Raw genomic sequence first — 8,967 nt, 5'->3', positions numbered from 1 at the left:
CTGGCACCATGGTACACACTAGTGTTGCAATGAGCTTCCTCAAACCACAGTTTCTGTTAGCACTGAAACAATATATATTTGGTACAAGTTCTATGGAAAATATTTTTTCTTATTTTGTCTTCCTAGGACATATATGGAGATACTTGTGCTAGGCCAATGGTAACACTGATCCAAAACTAATATAGATAATAGCAATATAATTGTATTAAATGTCACAAAATTAAATCCAGGGTTGAAGCATAGTGAGGAAACTATAGATACATAATCATACTTTGGTACTTGATGGCCTTAAAACTCATGGAATTTAGGATTGACACAATTTGGCACCAAGGCTTTGTCCCAGCACCAGTCAAATTTGCATCAGTTGCCTCTAACCCACTCCCTTTCCAGTCAAGGCAACTTTTTTTAACTGATTTCTTTTTTTATGCTGGTCATGCCTCGTGGAACCAATTAACAAAGATTATTAAGGTATTCTTGATTTATTTTTATGACAGCATTTTCCCCATGTGAAAAATCAACATTTCTGTGGAGGTTGGATTACTGAGGAATTTTTCTGGAGACTAGAATATTGCTTTAAAAAGTATCACATCAAATTTTCAAATTGTGAAAGTACTATAGTCATGTGTCCTGAAGTGGAGGAGAAGCTATGGGTTTGATTCACAAAAGCTAAACAGTTCAGCATTGACTTTGGACTTTGGGTCCATAAAGCCAATAAATGAATATGGACTAAGTTTATTTGAACATATCTACCTAGCTATTGCTTTATGTCTCTGACTTTCCAACTTTGCATGCCAGGAACAAATTCTACCAATATTTAAACATTTCAGATTTAAGGAACTATATTACCTCTTTCCATTGTTCTATTCTGGTAAAAATGTACTCACTTAGTTCTTCTACTATTGCTTTCCCCAGGCAAATTAAGATATGGAAGAAAAGAAGACCTGAAAATACTCACTATATTTGTATCTATGTTGGAACTTAGGTAGCACTCTAGTAAAGGAATGATATTCAACCTAAGTAGTGGTAGAGTAAGATAGGATGAATAAGAAAAAAATCATATGTTGTTGTGGTTTGGGGCTTTACAAGGGGAACACAATATAATATATGACACATATTTTAAGATTATTTCATGAGGAATCCCCAAATGAACATATGCACAATGCAGGATATCTGTCCACACACTAAAGACCAAAGAATTCAGCTGGGGGGTCTGGATTCTGCTATTTTGATGAGTCCAGCTGAAGACCTAGACCCCATAACAATGCCTGGAACAAGTCCAATTGGAGGCCAAGAGCCCATGAAAATGTCCTGTGAAAGCCTGCTTCACAGATTGGAGCTGGGAAGGCTCAAAGATCAGCGGTGGAAACTAGAAAGCCTGTGCCAGAGGGATGAAGGGGCTGTGCTAGCAGCTGAGGGCTCTGCATGGGCCCAGGAAGCAATACTCACAGTAAACACCAGGGCTCTGCATAAAGTACCACCCACAGCCTCAGCAGCCACGAGGTTCCAAGCTTCTCCGATGATGAGAAAAGCTAAGCTCCCTTCAGGAAGGTCGGGTAGACAAGCTATTCCCCTCCTGGGCATTTTTTTTCCAGAAGAACTGAAAACTTCATGCCACAGTGATACATGTGAACCCAAATTTATAGCAGGACGATTTGTCATCGCTAAATCCTGGAAACAACACAGATGCCATCCACTGAAGAATGGATAAAGAAGATACGATATTTTTACACAATGGAGTATATTTTTTTTGTATTTTAGGGAGGGGTCTACAGGGTGCTCAGGGTCTCACTACTAGATCAGAGTCGTAGTGTTCCACCTGTTTACAGCCTCCCAAGTGCTGGGATTGCAGGAGTGCACACCACACCCAGTCTCACAATGGAGTATTATTCACCTATAAAGCGGGATAAATTTGAGTCTTTTGTCAGTAAATGGATGCGAATAGAGAACATACTCTTAAGTGAAATAAGTCAGACCCACATGTACAAACATTGTATTGTCTCCTTAGTGTAAGAACCTGAAAGAGAAAAATGGAATATGAAGGGTACACCATATCTTGGAGAAGGGAATAAACTTATTCAAAAGGAAAGAGCTACTGAATTGAGGAGAAGGACAGGAGAAGACTATGAGAAAGAGATTTATCTATGTATGTAAACAGGATGGTCTGGACAACTGCACTGTGTATTTCTGGGGTCTATGGAAAGGAGAAGATGTTTAATTTGTTTTGTCTCCTTTACTCAGTTGTTTGTACTTTTTCTGTTCTTAATTTCTTCTTTTCTTTCTTCTTCCACTTTTACTTGCATATATCTGGCACTATGAATAACTGGTTTGAAGACAACACTATGTATTACAACAAATACTGTGAAATTTATATTAGTTTGTTAAGTGAATTTCTGTATCACTTGTAATTTTTTTGTCTTAATTCTAATTTTTACTCTATTAAAAATAATAATATTAGGGCCAGAGAGATAGTTCAGTAGAATAAGCACTTGCCTAGCAAGTACAGAGTCCTGAGTTCAATCCCCGGTACAGCAATATTATTATTATTATTATTATTATTATTGTTATTATTATAAGTTTCTTCAGGGGGCTGAGCTGTGCAACATCTTCCCCTTCAGAGCCAGGAAGCAATGCTCAAGATGAGGATCAGAGCTTTTTTAAAGTGAACCATAGAATTCTCAGCAACAACAAGGTCTAAGCTCGTCTTCCAATGAGAACAACCCAGTTCACCAGGAAAGCCAGCATGAAAATTTCCCAAGAGAACCAGTAGTTTCCAACAGCTTCCCTATCAGACTCTCAACAGTTTCCCTAGGTCTGCCTCTTATGTTGCCATTAACAATCCTTAGGAGGACCACCCACATCCAGGACCATGCTAATTCAGTTCAGCTGAGTTTAACAAGTTGAACATCTGCTGGAAATCCACCACATATATTAACAAGGAAATGTCTTAAGATGAAGGAGGGAAAGGGATGAAGAAAAAAAATGATGGGAGGATTTGGATGTTTAAGGGGAGAGAGAGAGAGGAAGAAGAACAAGAAGAAGGAGGAGGAGGAAGAGGAGGAGGAGGAGGAGGAAGAGGAGGAGGAGGAGGAGAAAAAGAAGAAGAAGAAGAAGAAGAAGAAGAAGAAGAAGAAGAAGAAGAAGAAGAAGAAGAAGAAGAAGAAGAAGAAGAAGAAGATAGAAAAAAGAAAGAAGGTAGAAGGAAGAAGAAGAGGAGGAGGAAGGAGAGGAGGAGGAGAGAGAAGAAAAGAATAAAGGGAAAAAAGAGGAAGAGAGGAAAAGTATGTGTGTATAAAAAGGTAAGAGGTGTGATTATTATTGATAGCTATGGTGAAAGTTTGCATTTAACATATATCAAGTCACATTATCATTTATCCCCTCACTGAAACTTGGGCCTCTTACTTCAAAAACACTTTTCCCATCATTCTGATCATGTTCTGAAGACATTCTTAAAGCAATTGTGAATTCATGAGAAGTAACAAAGATGTGCTCCACTACAAAATTAATTTTGGGACATCAATTGATAAAAGGGATAAACATGATTACAATTTTACAACTAAAAATGATAACCAGACTTGGGTTACAGTTCTGAGAATGTGATTCATATCTTGTTTTACAAATTTTATGCTTTGCTAATGTAATTACCTTATAACATAAATTACATAAGCTATAATATTAATAAAATATTTATAACTAAAGTGACCCTTTTAATTCTTTTACAATTTCACAAACACATACACATCCATATACACACACATACACACATACAGATCTACAGTTTGTGGGCAGAAATACATGCTACTGAAAAAGAAAAATCAGCAAGTATATGCGAGATTTCTAGTTACTCACTGAGTGTCACTAGCATCTTGTGTGGCTGAGTAGTTACTGATCTGTGGAACGGTCTATGTTCAAAATCTCTGTATAAAGGTTTACTAAGCAAAACTCCATATTTGTAGAATTTAGGCACTAACACAGAAAGTTCCTGCTTGGAAATATCTGCACATTTTTAAAAAATTATTCTTCAGATAATTTTTCCAAGCCGTGGCCAGAGTTGAGAAGTGCATAAAAACAATAGGAAGCAAACATTAGGAAAGAAACACTGAAACAGTCTCTTTGCTCATTTAATTCCCCTTTAGTTCGTTATTCCCCACCTTTTGACTGACACTGAGAATGTGAACCATAGAACACATTTCCTGTGAATGTAGTTATCTGTACAAAATGAGTTAGGAAAAGTTTACCAAATCCCTAGCATAATGAGCTAACTTTGATGGATTTTCTAAGCATGTGGGAGAAAGATTAATAAAAGAATGATCTAATTAAGTAATTGTTGTGTTCTAAGTTATGAGCTTTCAATTAAATAAAATTTTAAATTATTCTTTTTGGCTCTGCTAATTAGTGAGTTTGTATCTGCTTCAGTTAAGCATGAAGCCAATACTGGTACAGTCATTTCACCTCAGGACTGCATTTGCAATTTTCCAAGTCTTTGGGGATTTCATGCAATTAAAATGAAATTGAATCTTTGGTTAAATCCTGAGGAGGGAGTCTGCCAGACAGAAAGCCCCATAACTGCCCAGAGTCGAGACCTGAGAGAAGTGGAATATATTACCATCCCAGTTGTATTGATTTGTAGCAACTTCTCCAGGAGTTTGTCCTGACTGCCCTATTTTGCAGCAATCTCTGGACATTCTAAAGGTCCTTCTGGGACCTTTGTTTTTGTGTTCATTACAATTTATCTAGCTTACTTATCTCTCTTTATTAGTAGACTATAAACTTGGAAATATAGACAATATATTAGCATTTGCTTCTCTACAATGACCAGGTCATTGTTAATAAGTGCCAGGTTGTGGTGCATGGTCAATGCCTAGTATTTGCTTAATTTTTTTTTCCTCATTGGACAATACTTTGTCCCTTGATCAGTGACAGGTCACGTATATAGTGCCAAGCATGGTCCAGGTTGATCATTAGTAAGGTCCTGTCATTCTTTTATACTTGTTACAAATAATTGGAATTCTTGGAGCTATTTTTATTAAACATAGAACCATTAAACCCTGATTCCACCCAGTATGGGAGAATGGAAGAATAGAGACAAACTCTCACCTTAGATTGGCCCAGGTCACAGATTTTAAACATAAATTTATGGAATGCATTTACATTGTTTAAATATTTTGAGACACTTTTCATATTAAATAATGAAATATCCATTATTTTCTACTTGGACTTTAGTATTTTCATTTTATTAGTACTAGTGTGTAGTAAATAACTGCTGTATTCCATGTGGGGTGTTCATTGCACATCTTAAATCATTTTTTCATCCCCTTGTCTTACCTTAAAGCCTGTCTACTCTTTTCTTCATCCCTTTTATTTCATGGTTTGGTTTGGTTTATTTAGAATTATTTCCACCTTTTTGCACATGTTTGTAGCACATAGTATTTCCATTACTTGTTGGGTTGGTACAAGTCCAAGTACCTGCCAACTTCTTTTGTTTCATCTATTTCTCCTTCCTTGCCCCCTCTTCCTTCCCTCTCTTGATCCTCTTCCCCTTTGAGAAGCATCAGTATCTTCCTTTTTATTATCTACCTTTTATTTTGCTCTTTATTTTTACTTAGGGATTTTCATACTAGAGAAACCATGTGATATGTAAGATTGATTTATTTCATTTAACATTATGGTCTGCTTTGTTTCACTTTAACATAATGGTCTCAAGGAGATAAATTCTAGGCCCATTATATTGACCTACATCCCCAGTAGCTTCATTTGTCTTTGATACAGTATCTCATTAAATCACAAGTTTACTCAGGCTCAACTGGAACTTCAAATTCTTCCATTTCAGCATTCCAGAATGCACAGTGCACCTTCTTAGGTTTTAATAAACATAGATATAGATATAGATATAGATATAGATATAGATACAGATATAGATATCAGTCTTCTACAAGATCCTTATGAAGATTTCATCATTTTATATTGTTTTCTTAAAAGATCTTTGTAAACAATTTGGGGAATTCATTGCATGGATTGAAAAACAAGGTCTTGAGTAGTCATTGCATGTTCATGTGGGTGATTCTATGCCATTGAATCTGGTTCCCTGAGTATGTCATGAGTTATTTTGCATAGAATTGGTAGTTTGTAAAGAGAACTGAGAGCATGCTCACAAAAGTTAAAGATGGAATGAGGTGTGATACTGAATGCATAAATCAAGTGAAGTAGAGCAGCACAGTAGAGGAGATCTTATAGAAATATGGTCCCTGTGTCACTTGCATGAAATAAGTGTTTTTAAAGGAAATGTTGAGAATTCTTCCATGAAGGTCTATGTTTTTCCCTCAGATAAATATATTTTTATTACAGCATTTCAGACAGAAGTACTCAATGTAGGGGTAGATATGTACAAATGTGTTAAATGTAGCCTAAATATTTTTTTAAAACCCACAACTCTGTTAGATGATGTGTCCTGCAGCAAACAAGTTTCAAAACTGAGGACTTATCACTTCCTATATATTATTTGGGCATTCAACTTGTTGGTATTGTATCTATTCTACCAACAGGATAATCATAATTTTTTCTTATGAAAAGAATTTCTTACATAATTTTTTTTCTATGAAAAGCCAGCTTCTGGGAGTTCCATTATATATTTAATAAGAAGTCTTTTTTTTTTCTAAAAGATCAGCTCCTTCACAGTATGTATGTCCCATGTTTAGTGATGCTGATGACAATGCAGGATAGGCTCTATTCTGTACTTAGTTTTTTTTTTAAGCTCTATTTCTAAACTGTGATGTGTGACATTGTGAGTGTGCATTTCTACTTATGCATTTTATTCTATTACATGGACTCAGTAATGTATAATAAACTCAGTAAGATTTTTGTACTGTTTAAGCATGAATACTTCGGTGCATAATAAGCTCTGATTTCTGAACAAAGCCTTTCCCACAGAATATACACTTATAGGGCTTGTCTTCAGTGTGTGTTGTGTGGGGTTTATTCAAATTTGATCTATCAGTAAAGGCCATCCCACACTCAGTACACACATCAGGCTTTTCATCTGTTTGAATTTGCTGATGCATTTGGACTTATGATTTCTTAAAGATTTCCCACAGTCACTATATTCATAGGGTTTCAATCCAGTATGAATTCTATGATATGTAATCAACTTTTCTGCCTGAATGTGTTCCCACATTCAGAACACATGTAAGGCTTCTCTCTGGTATGAGTTTTTTTGGTGTTTACTGAGATGTGACCTGCCACTAAAGGCTTTTCCACACTCTACACACTAATAAGGTTTCTCACCTCTTTGGATTGGCTGATGAATGAGGAGCTGAGAATTGGAGGAAAATGATTTCCCTCAATCACTGCATTCATATGGTTTCTCTACAGTATGAATTCTTTGATAAAGATGAAGTTTGACTTTAGAATGAGGGCTTTTCTATACTCAGGGCACATATAAGGTTTCTCTCTGTATGAATTTCTTGAATCACAATGAGTATTGATTTTTGGATGAAAGCTTCCCTACATTTATGGAATTCATACTGTCTTTCTCCAGTAAGAATATTCTGGAGTATATTTAGGTGGGACTTCTGGGTGAAAGCCTTCTCACAGGCACTGCACTCATAGGACTTCTCTCCAGTATGAATTCTCTGATGTTTAATCAAGTCTGAAGACATTTCCACATTTAGAAGATGTGTAACCATTCTTCTGTGGCAGTTTTATGATGTATAATAAGATGTGATCTTTTGGTGAAAGTTTCCACATTTATTGCACATGTATAGCTTTTTTGCTGTATGAATTTTTTATTGTATGACAGCACATGGAGCTGTCATTAGACATAATTTCCTGGAGTCTACATTTATAAATTTGCTCCCAAGTATGAATTCTCCAATGTGCAATCAAGTGTGCTTTTAGGATGAAAGCTGAGCCACACTTCATACACACATATAATTTTTCTCCTGTATGAATTCATTGGTGGAATATAAGTTCCAACTTCTGAGTGAAGGTTTTTTGACAGTTACTACACAGATAAGGACTTGATCCAGTGTGAATTCTCTGATGTATAATTAATTCTGACCTACAAACAAAAGCCTTCCCACATTCAGTGCGTATGAAATATTTATCTCTAACTTGAGGAGCTGTTTTTAGATAGATAGATAGATAGATAGATAGATAGATAGATAGATAGATAGATAGAGACTATTGTCGAAGACCTTCCCATATTTGGTACATAAATAGGGCTTGATTCTAGTGTGCATTCATTGAGGTACCTGTAGTTGTGACTTGGAAATGAAGGCTTTTTCACAGATACTACATTCATATGGTTTTTGCTACGATGAATTCTTCAGTGTGCTGCCCAGTGTATCTTATGGACAAAGGCCTGTGCAGACTCAATGCATATTTAAGATCTCTCACCTGTATAAAGTTTTTGATGCATTTTGGGTGAAGTGTGGACTTTTGGGTGAATGTTTTGCCATAGTCATTGTGTCCATGGTGTCTCTTTGTCACACAAATTTTCTGGTGGATAATAAGGTATGAATTATACAAAAAAAAACCTTTTCCATATTCACTGCATTCATAGAGTTTTTCTCCAGTGTGCAATCTCTGATGTCTGAAGAGAGCAAGAAGTTAGAAGAAGGACTTTCCCCATTAATTGCATTTATAGGATAGCTTTCTAGCATGGATTTTTGATAAGCAATGAATTCTGTTTTGTATAAAAGCCTTTCCAGATTCAACACATACATAGAGTTTTCCTCCTGTATGTGCTTGCACTTGAGATATGACTTCTGAGTGACAATCTTTTCAAGTTCAGCATAGTTGCAGGATTTCTCCCAAGTATGAGTTTTCTGATATTGTTTATACCTGATAATTTTTTTCATACTGATTAAGGTCCCATAACTTCTCTTCTGTTACAGCATGCTCCTGGCCAGTATAGGAAGAAATTTTTACCATACTCAATGATATTTTTTTTTTTTTTTTTTTTTTTTTTTT

At 35.8% G+C, this 8,967-nt stretch overlaps 1 pseudogene; it reads right to left on the bottom strand.

Annotated features, from left to right (window-relative positions):
• Positions 1-6,863: 6,863 nt before the first annotated feature.
• The window catches only part of LOC105742394, a 2,801-nt pseudogene continuing 697 nt past the window's right edge, over positions 6,864-8,967 (bottom strand).

This window comes from Octodon degus, unplaced genomic scaffold, assembly GCF_000260255.1.
Source record: "Octodon degus isolate 3935 unplaced genomic scaffold, OctDeg1.0 scaffold00049, whole genome shotgun sequence".
NCBI lineage: Eukaryota > Metazoa > Chordata > Mammalia > Rodentia > Octodontidae > Octodon > Octodon degus.
Note: the sequence above shows the minus strand (reverse complement) of the source record. Positions and strands in the feature narration are given on the sequence as shown.